Source organism: Erythrolamprus reginae, chromosome Z (genome assembly GCF_031021105.1).
Source record: "Erythrolamprus reginae isolate rEryReg1 chromosome Z, rEryReg1.hap1, whole genome shotgun sequence".
Taxonomy (NCBI): Eukaryota; Metazoa; Chordata; class Lepidosauria; order Squamata; family Dipsadidae; genus Erythrolamprus; species Erythrolamprus reginae.
Genome location: NC_091963.1, coordinates 149,251,043 through 149,266,829, shown reverse-complemented (window position 1 = coordinate 149,266,829; position 15,787 = coordinate 149,251,043). Strand labels below are relative to the sequence as shown.

Here is a 15,787-nt window from a genome sequence, read left to right as displayed (position 1 = left end):
GCTTTCTTTCTTTCTTTCTTTCTTTCTTTCTCTCTCTCTCTCACTTTCTTCCTTCCTTCCTTCCTTTTTTCTTTTCTGTCTGTCTTTATGTAATTCTTCTTCTCTTTCACTTTCTCTCTTTTCTTTCATTCTTTCCTTCCTTCCTTCCTCTCTCTCCCTCCCTCTCTCTCTTTCTTCTTTCTTCTTTCCTTTTTTCTTTCTTTTTCGGTCTGTCTTTATGTAAATCTTCTTCTCTTTCTCTCTTTTCTTTTCTTTCTTTCTTTCCTTCCTTCCTCTCTCTCTCTCCCTCTCTTTCTTCTTTCCTTCTTCTTTCTTTTTCTGTCTGTCTTTATGTCATTCTCCTTCTTTCTCTTTTCTTTCCTTCCTTCCTTCTTTCTTTTTCTGCCTGTCTGTCATTCTCCTTCCTTTCCTGCCTTCCTTCCTTCCTTCCTTCCTTCCTTCTTTCCTTTCTCTCTCTTTCTCCCCCTCTCTCTTCCTTCCTTTTTTCTTTCTTTTTCTGTCTGTCTTTATGTCATTCTCCTTCTCCTTCTCTTTTCTTTCTTTCTTTCCTTCCTTTCTCTCTCTCTCTCTCCCTCTCTCTCTCTTCCTTCCTTTTTTCTTTCTTTTTCTCTGTCTTTATGTCGTTCGCCTCTTTCTCTCTTTTCTTTCTTTCCTTCCTTCCCTCCTTCCTTCCTTTCTCTCTCTTTCTCCCCCTCTCTCTTCCTTCCTTTTTTCTTTCTTTTTCTGTCTGTCTTTATGTCATTCTCCTTCTCTTTCTTTCTTTCCTTCCTTCCTTTCTCTCTCTCTCTCCCTCTCTCTCTCTTCCTTCCTTTTTTCTTTCTTTTTCTCTGTCTTTATGTCGTTTGCCTCTTTCTCTCTTTTCTTTCTTTCTTTCCTTCCTTCCTTTCTCTCTCTTTATCCCCCTCTCTCTTCCTTCCTTTTTTCTTTCTTTTTCTGTCTGTCTTTATGTCATTCTCCTTCTCTTTCTTTCTTTCTTTCCTTCCTTTCTCTCTCTCTCTCTCCCTTTCTCTCTCTTCCTTCCTTTTTTCTTTCTTTTTCTCTGTCTTTATGTCGTTTGCCTCTTTCTCTCTTTTCTTTCTTTCTTTCCTTCCTTCCTTCCCTCCTTCCTTCTTTCTTTCTTTTTCTGTCATTCTCCTTTTTCTTTCTTCTCTCCCTCCTTCCCTCCCTCCTTCCTTCCTTCCTTCCTTTCTCTGCCTGTACGTCATTCTCCTTCTCTTTCTTTCTTTTTTCTTCCTTCCTTTCTTTTCCTCTGTATTTATGTCATTCCCCTTCCCTTTCTCTGTGAAAGAGAAATTCCCTGAGTGTCCAATCAGACGTGGCCAATAAAGAATTCTATTCTATTCAAATTCTGAATTATATTATGAATTCTATTCTATTCCATATTTTTTTATTTGTTCTATTCTATTCCATTTTATTCTATGCTATTTTCTATTGGAGTTGGGAGGATCAGGCAGCATTTGGCTCTTCGCCTCTAGTCAAGGAAACTGCAGGGGGCGAAATAAGAAGGAAACTTAAGCCCCTTTCTCAAGATCAGTGCAGTGCGGAGAGCAAAAAGGAGGCAGGGGTTTGTTAGGAAGACAGTTATAAAATTAATAGATTGTAGCAGCGAATAAACCCCTGCTTTGTAGCATGTGCATTGGTGGTTCAGTGGTAGAATTCTCGCCTGCCACGCGGGAGGCCCGGGTTCGATTCCCGGCCAATGCAACACGTTCTTTTTTGTGTGTGTGTTCTTTTCTCTAGGGAAAAAAATAATGTACTGCCAGAATTTAAACGGGTGCGGTTTTTCTTTACAATATTTGGGGGGGCGGGGGGCGGGGGGGGGAGGAAGGGGCTTTCTATTTGCCTAACTGCCTTCTTTTCCTCCAAACCGACAATCAAAGTATAAAAAATAGACTGGACTGGACTGGACTGGAGTGCAGTGCAGTGCAGTGGACCGGACCGGACCGGAGTGGACTGGTCTGGTCTGGTCTGGACTGGACTGGTCTGGTCTGGTCTGGACTGGACTGGACTGGACTGGACTGGTCTGGTCTGGTCTGGTCTGGACTGGATTGGACTGGAGTGCAGTGCAGTGCAGTGGACCGGACCGGAGTGGACTGGTCATGTCTGGTCTGGTCTGGACTGGACTGGTCTGGTCTTGTCTGGTCTGGTCTGGTCTGGTCTGGTCTGGTCTGGTCTGGACTGGACTGGTCTGGTCTGGTCTGGTCTGGTCTGGTCTGTACTGGACTGGACTGGTCTGGTCTGGACTGGACTGGACTGGTCTGGTCTGGTCTGGTCTGGACTGGACTGGACTGGACTGGACTGGTCTGGTCTGGTCTGGACTGGACTGGTCTGGTCTGGTCTGGACTGGACTGGACTGGACTGGACTGGACTGGAGTGCAGTGCAGTGCAGTGCAGTGGACCGGACCGGAGTGGACTGGTCATGTCTGGTCTGGTCTGGACTGGACTGGACTGGTCTGGTCTGGTCTGGTCTGGACTGGACTGGTCTGGTCTGGACTGGACTGGACTGGACTGGACTGGACTGGTCTGGTCTGGTCTGGTCTGGTCTGGTCTGGTCTGGACTGGACTGGTCTGGTCTGGTCTGGACTGGACTGGTCTGGACTGGACTGGTCTGGTCTGGTCTGGTCTGGACTGGACTGGTCTGGACTGGACTGGACTGGACTGGTCTGGTCTGGTCTGGTCTGGTCTGGTCTGGTCTGGTCTGGTCTGGTCTGGTCTGTACTGGACTGGACTGGACTGGAATAGAACAGAATAGAAAAAGAAATGAACAGAATAGAATTTAGAATAGAACAGGACAGGACAGAACAGAACAGAATACAATAGAGAAAGAATAGAATAAAACAGAACAGAACAGAATTTATAATATAATATAATTCTTTATTGGCCAAGATTGGACACACAGGGAATAAGCTCTCAATGTACATAAGAGACCGGCTAAATTTTTTTAAATTGATAAATCGAAGGAGGCCGAAAGGGAAACCACTATATACTATGCAATTGCATAAAGAGAATGGAAGCAAAACTTAAAAGAGTATAAAAGAGCACCAAAAAAAAAAAAAAACCCATGTTGCATTGGCCGGGAATCGAACCCGGGCCTCCCGCGTGGCAGGCGAGAATTCTACCACTGAACCACCAATGCACTGCTAGGAAACAGCTGGATGGTCCCTTGGGTAGCATAAGAAAGGGACTGTTTGGCCAAGATGGGGGAATTTAAACCGTTTCAAATATTCCTGTCATTGATTTGCTGTATAAGGGAGACTCTACATGCTCCCTCCTCAATTTACGACAGTTCATTTAGTGACCAAACTTACAACAGCGCTGAAAAGAAAGGGACTTACGACCGTATTTCACACTTACAACCGTTGCACAATCCCTGCAGTCACGCAATCAAAATTCATGATGCTTGGCAAACGATTCAGATTTATGACGGTCACAGCATCCCAGGGTCACGTGATTCCCTTTGTGACAAGCGAAGTCCACAGGGGAAACCTGACTCGCTTTACGACCGTTGCCCCAAATGCAACGATTCGCTTCACAACGGCGGCCAAGAAAAGTCGTAAAACAGAGCCAAACTCACACATAACAAACGTTTTGCTGTGCAACATCGATTCTGGGCTCCACGGTGGTTATAACTCGAGGACGACCCATACTCTAAATGCTCCCCACTCCCGACGGAATATTTATTTATATTTTATAAAGATTTAATTTTTTTAAAAAAAATTCAATTTGTAGGCCTTCCATCTGCACCGGGCATCTTACAGATGATTTTAAAAAAAGACAAAGTCAGGGAAAAACATACAGTACTTCAAATATTCCAAACCTGGTTGACCATTGAAAACTGCTAAGACCTATGGAACAAATCATATAGCTGTTTAAACGAAATAAAACAAGGACTATCAAAGATGAATCCATAATATTTGCACTTTGTCTTAGTAGAAAAAACAAGCAAATTGTATATAAAATAGAAGAAATGTATTTGGAAAATATAGTATTAGATTAAAGAATTATAGAGATAGATTTAGATCAATATCAGCGAAGGTTAAAAAGGAACTAAATTTATTTATCATCTATCTATCTATCATTCTATCATTCTATCATTCTATCATTCTATAATTCTATCATTATCATTCTATCATTCTATCATTCTATCATTCTATCATTCTATCATTCTATCATTCTATCATTCTATCATTCTATCATTCTATCATTCTATCATTCTATCATTCTATCATTCTATCAATCTATCAATCTATCATTCTATCTATCATTCTATCTATCATTCTGTCTATCTATCATCTATCTATCTATCATTCTATCTATCATCTATCTATCTATCTATCATTCTATCTATCTATCTATCTATCTATCTATCATTCTATCTATCATCTATCCATCTATCTATCATCTATCTATCTATCATTCTATTTATCTATAATCTGTCTATCATCTATCTATCTATCTATCTATCATTCTATTTATCTATCATCTATCTATCATCTATCTATCTATCTATCATCTATCTATCTATCTATCCATCATTCTATCTATCATCTATCTATCTATCTATCATCTATCTATCTATCTATCCATCATTCTATCTATCATCTATCTATCTATCATCTACCTATCCATCAAATTTATGAACTGCCATAAATAATAGTGTAATATTAGATTATTATATTATTAATAATTACACTAAATTTATTTATGTATTTATTTATTGGATTTGTATGCCATAACAATAAATAATAGTGTAACCTGAAATCAGGCTTAGAAATACTTTGTAAAAGCTGTAAAATTGATTAACCTTTCTTTGTGTTTGTTGTATTTTATATTTGTTTGTCTCGTTTGTTGTTTCTTTTTTAACAAAAGAATGTAATGAAGATTATTGGGTTTTTATACAAAAAAATGAAAACTGTTGGGGTGCTGTCATTGTTTTTGGTTTTTATAATGAGCAAATAACCATTCTTCATGTTGGTTCCATTCTATGTATTTTTTATATTTTTTGCATGTTTGCCTTGTTGTTTCTTTTTTAACAAAAAAAAACCCTAATAAAGTGTTGTCGGGTTTTTTGGTTTTTATAACTGAGCAAATAACATTTGATCCAATAGCGTGAGTGGCAGATGAAAAAGAGAACAAAGAAATGAATATTGTTTTCTACAAAGGCTAAAAGCCACCCAGAATCCCCTGGAAGTTGGGTGGCATATACATTTAATAAATGGATGGATGGATGGATGAATAAATAAATAAATGAGGGAGGGAGGGAGGGAGGAATAGGTTAAAAAGTCAGATTCTACATTTAGGCAAGAAAAAAATAAATGCACAGGTACAGTATATGTGGTACCTTGCTCAACAATAGTAACTCTGAGAGGAATCCTGGAGTCCTAGTGGACAACCACTTAAATAGGAGCCAGCCGTGTGCAGCAGCTGCCAACAAAGCCAACACAGTTCTAGGCTGCATCAAAAGGGAGAGAATCAAGAACACGCAAAGGATTAATACCACTTTACAAGGCCTTGGTCAGGCCACACTTGGAATCCGGCATTCAGTCTTGGTCGCCACGATGCCAAAAGGATGTTGAGACTCTAGAAAGAGTCCAGAGAAGAGCAACAAAGATGATTATGGGACTGGAGGCTAAAACATATGAAGAACGGTTGCAGGAACTGGGCACGGCTAGTTTCATGAAAAGAAGGACCAGGGGAGACATGATAGCAGTCTTCCAATATCTCATGGGTTGCCACAAAGAAGAAGGAGTCAGGCTATTCTCCAAAACACCTGAGTCAGAACAAGAAGCAATGGGTGGAAACTAATCAAGGAGAGAAGCAACTTAGAACTAAGGAAGAATTTCCTAAGAACTAAGAATTAAGGAGAAAGCAAGTGGAGTGCTTGGCTGCATAGCTAGAGGTATAACAAGCAGGAAGAGGGAGATTGTGATCCCGCTGTATAGAGACCCCATTTGGAATACTGTGTTCAGTTCTGGAGACCTCACCTACAAAAAGATATTGACGAAATTGAACGGGTCCAAAGACGGGCTACAAGAAGGGTGGAAGGTCTCAAGCATAAAACGTATCAGGAAAGACTTCATGAACTCAATCTGTATAGTCTGGAGGACAGAAGGAAAAGGGGGGACATGATCGAAACATTTAAATATGTTAAAGGGTTAAATAAGGTCCAGGAGGGAAGTGTTTTTAATAGGAAAGTGAACACAAGAACAAGGGGACACAATCTGAAGTTAGTTGGGGGAAAGATCAGAAGCAACATGAGAAAATATTATTTTACTGAAAGAGTAGTAGATCCTTGGAACAAACTTCCAGCAGACGTGGTAGATAAATCCACAGTAACTGAATTTAAACATGCCTGGGATAAACATATATCCATCCTACGATAAAATACAGGAAATAGTATAAGGGCAGACTAGATGGACCATGAGGTCTTTTTCTGCCGCCAGTCTTCTATGTTTCTATGTTTCCTAGCGTTTAGAACAATTAACCAGTGGAACAGCTTGCCTCCAGATGTTGTGAATGCCCCAGCACTGGAGGTTTTAAAGCAGATGTTGGATAACCATCTGTCTGAAGTAGTTTACGGTCTACTGCCGAAGCAAGGGGTTGGACTAGAAGACCTCCAATGTCCCTTCCAACTCTTATTATTGTTGTTGATGTTGTTGTTAAATAAAAAAGAGACAGTCTGGGCCAAAATAAAATAAAATAAAAATAATATGTGGATGCACCAAGACCTGTATTTATAGAAGAAAAAAACAGGATTAAATGACAAAATTTAGAAAGACAACACCCCCCCCCCCCCCCGGTGCCTCTGAATGTGTGCAGAAGGCTTGCTTCAACCCACCTGCTTTAATTATTTTTATTTAGTTTCATTTCTTTTATTATTTTAATTTCTTTTATTCATATGTATGTGTATATGTATATGTATATGTATATGTATATGTATACGTATACGTATACGTATACGTATACGTATATGTATATGTATATGTATATGTATATGTATATGTATATGTATATGTATATGTACATGTACATGTACATGTATATGTGTATATGGTTGTTTTCTGTGTAGATAAAGATTATTTATTAATCTTTATTAAAATAAATTAATAAATAAAAGGTTTATTAAATAATTAATAAATAAGATTATTCATTAGATCTATATCGGCCATAACAAGGCAAATACAGTATATACATATATACCTTTCTTTTACATACATACACACACACACACACACACACACATATATATATATAATGTATGTACAGTATGTATGTATGTATGTATGTATGTATGTATGTATGTAAAAGAAAGGTATATATTTCATTTCACTTTATTATTTTTCTTTTATTATTTCATTTCACTATTTAATTTTATTATTATTTTAATTTCATTTCATTTTCTTTTACTATTTTAATTTCTTTCATGATAGATAGATAGATAGATAGATAGATAGATAGATAGATAGATAGATAGATAGATAGATAGATATAGCACACACCGCCAGGCCTCTGAGTGTGTGCAGAAAGCTCGCTTCAACCCACCCACTGGGCGAACATCTGTGTCCTGAGGTCTTGCATTCGCTGGCTGCCTCGTGCATCTCACACGTGGGTGTGTCATCTCGCACACTTGCACACACCCTTCCAGCTGTCAAATTGGCCAAACTGCCAGGGGTGGGGGTCTCTCAGGGCGTGTGAAGGGCTCGTGTGAGCTTCCAGCGAAGTGCAAAAAAGTTGCCACCCTGTTTTGGGTGGGGGGCTTCAAAGGACAGGCCAACTTTTGACACTGGGGCGTGGAGAAGACTTTCCCAGGGTCTCCTAGGGGGCAATGGAGGGTGGGGATGTGGTACATTTTCTTTCTTTCTTTCTTTCTTTCTTTCTTTCTTTCTCCTCCTCCCCACCTCATTTCTCTCTCTCTCTCTTTCTTTCTGTTTTCTTTCTTTTTCATCCTTCTCTCCTTCCTGCCTTCCTCCTCCTCCCTTCCACCACATTACTCTTTCTTTCTTTCTTTCTTTCTCTTTTCTCCTTTTCTCCTTCCTTCCACCTCCTCCTCTCCACTTAATTTCTCTTTCTTTTCTCTTTCTTTGTTTCTTTCTCTCATTCTTTCTCCTTCATCTTTCCTTCTACCTCTTCCTTCCCACCTCATCTCTCTCTCTCTCTTTCTTCTTTCTTTCTCTTCCTTCTCTCCTTCTTTCCTCCTCCTCCCTTCCACCTCATTATTCTTTCTTTCTTTCTTTCTTTCTCTTCCTTCTCTCCTTCTTTCCTCTTCCTCCTTCCCATCTCATTTCTCTTTCTTTCTTTCTTTCTTTCTTTCTTTGTTCTTTCTTTCTTTCTTTCTTCTTTCTTTTTCTTCATTCTCTCCTTCCTTCCTTCCTTCCTCCTCCTCCTCTCTTCCACCTCATTATTCTTTCTTTCTTTCTCTTCCTTCTTTCCTTCTTTCCTCTTCCTCCTTCCCATCTCATTTCTATTTCTTTCTTTCTTTCTTTCTTTCTTTCTTTCTCTCTCTCTCTCTCTTCCTTTTTTTCCTTCCCCATATGGCATTGCACCCAGTTTGTTTCTCTGCCTTCCATCACAGCCTTTCAAAGATGCACCAGCTTGGCCCCTAAGTCGGCCAAGAGCTGACCCTTATTTCCTCTATCCTACCTGGTCAATCCCCCCACTTCTGCCTTCCACCCCCTCACCCCTGCCCTTATCTACATGAGCCTCCGTGTTGCGGGCACTAGTCCCTAAGAAACGCTCTAGGCTAGGCAAAAATGCTGGGGAGTGGGTTTTTTTGGGGGGGAGACAGATCCCAAAGGGTTTTGCAGGAGTGGGCCAAGAAGGGGACACACAAACACACACACACACACACACACAGTTTCCAGGCTCTGCCAAATCAACCTATAAGTGTAATAAATTCAGTTCCATTCAAATTCAATTCAATTCTGACTGGTGACTCAGTTTCTTCCCATCCCGGCTTGGAAGCGTGGGAAAGAAAGACCCCCACTCTACACACACACACACACACACACACACACCCCGCCCCTTGGCATCTGCCAGGGACACCTCAAGGCAAAAGTGGCAGGTGGGGCGCAATCAGCCTCACTTTCAACCCAAACGCCCGGGTGCCAAACTTTCACACCCAAAGGATTCTTCCCACGGTAAAAGTTTCACCCCTTCTCTAGCGGAGTTCAGGATCTGTGCAAGGCGCCCCATGGCATTGGGGGGGGGGGGCAGTGGCAGGACTGAAGGGGGGGAGGAGGCTCGTGCCAAATGCAGCTGAGCCACAGGGCCAGGGGAGGGGGGGGGATCTTGCAAAATTTTCCCTTCTCCCCCCCCCCATCACACGTCTATTTGCCACCTGGTGAGGGAGAGAGAGAAAGAGAGAGATGGAAAGAAAGAAAGAAAGAAAGAAAGAAAGAAGAAAAAGCAAAGTGAGAGAAAGAAAGAAAAATAAATAAATGAATAAATAAATAAAAAGAAAGAAAAAGAAAGAAAGAAGGAAAGAAAGAAGGATGGAAGGAAAGAAAGAAAAAAGAGAAGAGAGAGAGAAAGAGAGAAAGAAAAAGAAAGAAAAAGAAAGAAAAACAAACAAATGAATAAAAAGAAAAGGAAAGAAGCAAGAAAGAAAGAAGAAAAGAGAAAGAAAGAGAAAAAAGAAAGAAGAGAAAAAGTAACAGATGAAAAAGAAAGAGAAAGAGAAAGGAGGACGAGATAGGAGAGAAAAGAGAGAGAAAGTAAGAGAGAGAAAGAAAAAAGAGAAAGAAAGGGAGGAGAGAGAAAGTGAAAAAAATGAGGGAGGGGGGAGAAGGGAGAGAGGAAGATGGAGGGAGAGAGGAGAGAAAGAAAAGATAGGAAAGGAGGAGGGGGAACAAAGGGAGAGAAGGAAAGAAAGAGAGAAAAGGAAGGAGATAGAGAAAGGGAAGAAGGAAAAGGGAAGGATAGATGGACGGTGGAAGAAGGAGGAAGGAATAGGGAGGAAGGAAGGAAGAAAAGAGAGTGAGAAAAAGGAAAAAAGGAAGGGAAAACAGGAAGGAAGGGAGGGAGGGAGTATTTGCTGGTGAATTTGTGGCGCAACATTGGACCTGGCCCTAGTGTTACAACTGCATAGGATTTGAAGAGGAAAATCCAGCTGTTTTCCAGAGCATTGGTGGTTCAGTGGTAGAATTCTCGCCTGCCACGCGGGAGGCCCGGGTTCGATTCCCGGCCAATGCAACACATTCTTTTTTCCCCTTTTTGTATACGTTGCGATTATTCTCCTTGTTGCCAGGATTGCTTTAATTTGCTGCAATGGAGGCACCTGTTCCACTTGTTACCCCCTCCCATCTCTTAAGACCCCCCCTCCCCTTCAAGGTGTTTTCTCAAGACTGGGGCTGGTGGAGGATATCTGCTTCGTTTTGTGACCCCCCCCCTGGATGTAGGAACAAAATAGCCCCCCACTTCAAATAGCCATGGACTTGTCCACCACTTTGCAGCCCTTCCTAAGGGTCAGCCTCCTCACACACACACCCCTCCAATAGTATGGGCCCTCATTTTACACACATACACACCTCCAAAGCTGCCTCCGGGATCAGTAGGACAGGGTTGGACTAGAGGACCTCCAAGGGCCCTCCCAGTTCTAGTAATCTAATCTAATATAAATTTTCTCTTGGACTTGGCAACAGGGCCCACCCCTCCCTGCTGACCTCCCTCCCTCCCCAGGGATTTTCTAACACCCCCCCCCCCATTTTTGGCAGTCCAGGTTTCAGGGTTCCCACTGGTCTTTTGTGCCGTGGGAACCCAGGGCCAAACGGCAGTTCTCTTTTTTATGCCTCGTTTTGGGGAGTGTGGATGGGGGTGAAAATTCACAACTTGGGGCTGCTCCAGATCCCACTTTGGCAAATGGGGGTGTGTAATGCACACACAGAGAGAAACACACAAAGAGACACATACCCAAGAAAAAGGAGGCACGGGCTACCTGGGGGGAGGTGATCCATCCCCCCTCCAAACAGGACAAGATGCCCACCACCCCCTCCAGGCCCCCCAGCACAGCAGGCTTCTGTGAGGATGGACTGGGGGAGCAACTTCCCTCTTTCTTTCTTTCTTTCTTTCTTTCTTTCTTTCTTTCTTTCTTTCCTTCTTTCTTTCCTTCTCTCCTTCTCTCTCTTTCTTCCTTCTCTCCTTCTTTCCTCCTTCCTCCTCCCACCTCATATTTCTTTCTCTCCTTCTCTCCTTCTCTCTCTTTCTTCCTTCTCTCCTTCTTTCCTCCTTCCTCCTCCCACCTCATATTTCTTTCTCTCCTTCTCTCCTTCTCTCTCTTTCTTCCTTCTCTCCTTCTTTCCTCCTTCCTCCTCCCACCTCATATTTCTTTCTCTCCTTCTCTCCTTCTCTCTCTTTCTTCCTTCTCTCCTTCTTTCCTCCTTCCTCCTCCCACCTCATATTTCTTTCTCTCCTTCTCTCCTTCTCTCTCTTTCTTCCTTCTCTCCTTCTTTCCTCCTTCCTCCTCCCACCTCATATTTCTTTCTCTCCTTCTCTCCTTCTCTCTCTTTCTTCCTTCTCTCCTTCTTTCCTCCTTCCTCCTCCCACCTCATATTTCTTTCTCTTTCTCTCTCTCTCTCCCGGTTTCTTTCTTTCTCTTTCTCTTGCTTTCTTTTTGTTTTCTTTTTTTTCTTTCTCTCTTTTCTCTCTTTCTTTCTCCTTTCTTTCTTTCTCTTTCTCTCTTTCTTTTTTTGCTGGGGTGGGGTCCCTCATATTCCAGGTCATCTCACTGCAAGTGAAATTATTAATGATTGGTGTTGCTCTGGGAGCTAAGTGGACAGTTGAAATTGGGGGAAGTTCACAATGGATGGATGGATAGACATAGAGAGAGATTAGATAGACAGACAGATAGATAGACAATAGATAGATGGATAGATAGATAGACAGACAGACAGACAGACAGACGATAGATAGATAGATAGATAGATAGATAGACAGACAGACAGACAGACAGACAGACAGACAGACAGACAGACAGACAATAGATAGATAGATAGATAGATAGATAGATAGATAGATAGATAGATAGATAGATTAGATAGACAGACAGACAGACAGACAGACAGATGATAGACAATGGATGGAAGGATGGATAGACATAGAGAGAGATTAGATAGACAGACAGATAGATAGACAATAGATAGATGGATAGATAGATAGATAGATAGATAGATAGATAGATAGAGACAGACAGACAGACAGACAGACAGACAGACAGACAGACAGACAGACAGACAGACGGACAGACAATAGATAGATAGATAGATAGATAGATAGATAGATAGATAGATAGATAGATGATAGATAGATAGATAGATAGATAGATAGATAGATAGAGAATAGATAGATAGATAGATAGATAGATAGACAGACAGACAGACAGACAATAGATAGATAGATAGATAGATAGATAGATAGATAGATAGATAGATAGATAGATTAGATAGATTAGATAGATTAGATAGACAGACAGACAGACAGACAGATGATAGACAATGGATGGAAGGATGGATGGATGGATGGATGATAGATAGGTGATAAATAATCCACAGTGAAGTCAAAATGAACCCAGAGAACACTCCCTATTTCACACAACTAATGGGTGCAAGGGCTGTCAACCTCAAATCACCCAAGAACTGGATCTTAGTGAAGTAACAAGTTAGGTGAATGCAGTGCTCCAGCAAAATTGTATTGATTATCACAATTTGTAACACAATTTCTGTTGACCTTGGTGCAGTCAGTGATGAGCAGGGTGGGTGATTCCACCAAAATTTGAAGGTCACGGAGCCACGGTATCAAGGTAGATGGGATGTACATAGGATGGGCTGATTATTGTTGGAGCATCAAGCCAGAATGTCCAGAGATTAAACACTCCAGAAAAAACTATAAGCAAAAATTGTTACCTTAATATGTATAATTAATTACCCATTCAATTAACAAACCCAACTATTTGTATGAACACAATTTAACTTACAGTAACTATTCTACCCTTTGTATGAATAAAATTATTCTTTGTAATCACTATATTTGGTAAGTTTTTACCTTACTTTCCTTCATATGCACAATTTGTATGACTTTTGAAGGCATCCTGTAGCTTAAAAACTGTGGTCACTTTTGGATCCAGAGGCCAAAAATTAGTTGAAAACAAGTCCCAGATTTAAGACAACGAAATTGCTGTTCCCCATTACAATGTTATAAATCTATTTAACTGCTCAATTTAGCCCTGGAAATATATTGATTCCAAGCAAAGGAGTTTATCTGACTCTGAAATGATATTTGATTCTTGGTGGACCATCGATTTTATTTCATTTTATTATTTTATTTCATTTCATTTCATTTTACTTCATTTCACTTCACTTTATTTTATTTTATTTTTTATTTTATTTTATTATTATATTTTTTATTTCATTTCATCACATTTTATTATTCTATTCTATTTTACTTTATTTTATTTTAATTTTTTATTTCATTATTTCATTTTTATGACCCAGGAAAATGGTTAGGCCACAACATCTTGCATCTCTAATGAAAATTTGGCACCTGAAATTGGAAGGAGTCTAATAAAAGTCGTGCCCCAAGAAGCTAGACCTCACTGAGGAAGTTAAGGAGATTGCCGGAATTGCGGGGGATCCTAATAAGCTCCTTTCAATTGTTTTTATATGGAAGTTGGGGGGCGGGGGGGGGTAAAGTTGAGGGGGGGTCTTCCTGTAGCTTTCTAAGGAACACACGTGTTCAGCATTCACACGCAAGAGATGCGTGCACGCATCCTACGATGCGTGCAGCCTTTGCCCCAGATTGGGCCAGGAGGGGAAGGGAAAAGGGATGAATGAGGTATAGGATCGGTTTTTTAAAAAAAACTCCAGGTAGCTGTGATGGCCGAGTGGTTAAGGCGTTGGACTCGAAATCCAATAGGGTTTCCCTGCGCAGGTTCGAATCCTGCTCACAGCGCGGAATTTCCTCCCTTCTGAGAAAAATCCTCTTTTTTGTGTGACATTGGTTTTTTCTTTCTTTCCTTTCCCTCTCGCTCCTCCCTCTCTTTCTTCCTTCCTGCGTTCATTCTTCCATCTCTCCTTCCTTCCCTTTTTTCTTCTTTCCTTTCCTTTTATTCATTTCCTTCCTCCCTTTCTTTCCTTCCTTCCTTTCCGTTCCTTCCCTTTTCCCTTTCCTTTTCCCATTATTTCTCTTTTTTCTCTTCTCTTCTCTTCTTTTCTTTCTTCCCATTCCTTCATTTTCCTTTTTTCTTCTCCTTTCCTTCTCTTCTCTTTTATTCTTTACTTTTCTCCTTCTTTCCCTTCCATCCCTCCCTTTTTTCTCTTGTTTTCTTTTCTTCCTTTTCTCCAGCTTCCCTCCCTTCCTTTTTTCTTGTCTTTTTTCTTTCTCTTCTCATCTATTCTTCTCTTCTCTCCTCTTCTGTATTCTATTCCTAATTCTGTTCTGTTCTGTTCTGATCTCTTATTCCCTCCTCTCCTCTTTCCTACTTTTCTCTCCTCTCTTCTCCTCCTTCCCCTTCCCTTCTTCTCCCTCTCCTCTCCTTCCTTCCCTTCTTTTTCTCTTCCTCCCTCTCCTCCCTTTCCTTTCCTTACATTTCCTCTCTTTCTTTCCTCTTTCCTCTCTTCCCTTTTCCCTCCTTTTCTCTTCTCCTTCCTTCCCTTCTTTTTCTCCCATCCTCTCCTCCCTTTCCTTCCCTTACATTTCCTTCTCTCTTCCCTTCTTTTCTCCTCTTCTCCTCTCCTTCCTTCCCTTCTTTTCTCTCTCTTCTCCTCTCGTCCCCTTTTCCTTCTTTTCTCTTCTCTTGTCCTCCTTCCTTCCCTTCCCTTTTCCCCTTCCTCTCCTTTCATTCCCTTCTCTCTTCCCTTCTTTTCTCTGTTTCTCCTCTTTTTCCTTCCCTTCTTTTCTCTCTCTTCTCCTCCCTTTTCCCTTCTTTTCTCTCTTCTTGTCTCCTCCTTTCTTCCCTTCCCTTCTCCTTTCCTTACATTCCCTTCTCTTCTTCCCTTCTTTTCTCTCTTCTCTTCTCCTCCCTTCCCTTCTTTTTGTCTCTTCCTCTCCTCCCTTCCCTTTCCTTCCATTTCCTTCTCTCCTCCCTTTCCCTTCCTCCCTGTTACCAATCTGTGGGGCAACCAACACCCCCCCCCCAGGTGTTGAAGGCAAGTGGGGCAGAATTTTTTTTCCCCTGGGAAAAAAGTCGCACACCCCCCTGTATTTTTTTTATGGCCCTGTTGCAAAGGGAGCCTTTGATCCACACCAGCTCCTGCAGTCAAGCCCAGATTAAGTTACTCTGCCCCCCCTTGCTGGCCACGCGCCCAAAGGGGGTCTCTGGAAGGGAGGGGAGGGAAAGACCCCCTTGGCCTCCCTCCCTCCTTCCTCTTCCCTCCCACCTCCCCTGGCCAGAGGTTGGATGCCTTTGGACTCCCTGGCCTTGCAGGCTGCAATCTAACAGATGCAGCTTTTGTGGGCCTGGAGTGAGGGTCTGCCTGGTGCCCCCACCAGCCTTATGAATACATCTGCCTTGCTTTGTGTGCAATTGGAGAGGCCAGGGGTCCCTCGTTTCTTTTCTTCCTTCCTTCCGTCTCCTCCCTTTCTCTCTTTCTTTCTTTCTTTCTCTCTTTCTTTTTATTTCCTTTCCTTCTTTCTTTCCATTTTCTTCATCCCTCTTTCTTTTTCTTTTTCTTTTTCTTCCTCTTTTCTTTCTTTTCTTCCTTTCTCTTTCTTTCTTTTTTTATTTTCTTCTTTTCTTTTCCTTCCTTCCTTCCCTCTCCTCCCTTTCTCTCTCTCTCTCTTTCTTTCTTTTTATTTC

General features: G+C 41.4%; 4 non-coding genes across 4 annotated transcripts; 3 read left to right on the top strand and 1 right to left on the bottom strand.

Moving 5' to 3' along the window:
• Positions 1-1,633: 1,633 nt before the first annotated feature.
• Positions 1,634-1,704, top strand: TRNAG-GCC (transfer RNA glycine (anticodon GCC)). The gene has a single exon. It is a non-coding gene; the product is annotated as a tRNA-Gly (tRNA).
• Positions 1,705-3,065: 1,361 nt separating this feature from the next.
• TRNAG-GCC (transfer RNA glycine (anticodon GCC)) lies at positions 3,066-3,136 on the bottom strand. Its single transcript has one exon. It is a non-coding gene; the product is annotated as a tRNA-Gly (tRNA).
• A 6,984-nt stretch (positions 3,137-10,120) lies between these two features.
• On the top strand, positions 10,121-10,191 carry TRNAG-GCC (transfer RNA glycine (anticodon GCC)). Its single transcript has one exon. It is a non-coding gene; the product is annotated as a tRNA-Gly (tRNA).
• Positions 10,192-13,859: 3,668 nt separating this feature from the next.
• On the top strand, positions 13,860-13,941 carry TRNAS-CGA (transfer RNA serine (anticodon CGA)). Its single transcript has one exon. It is a non-coding gene; the product is annotated as a tRNA-Ser (tRNA).
• Positions 13,942-15,787: the final 1,846 nt, after the last annotated feature.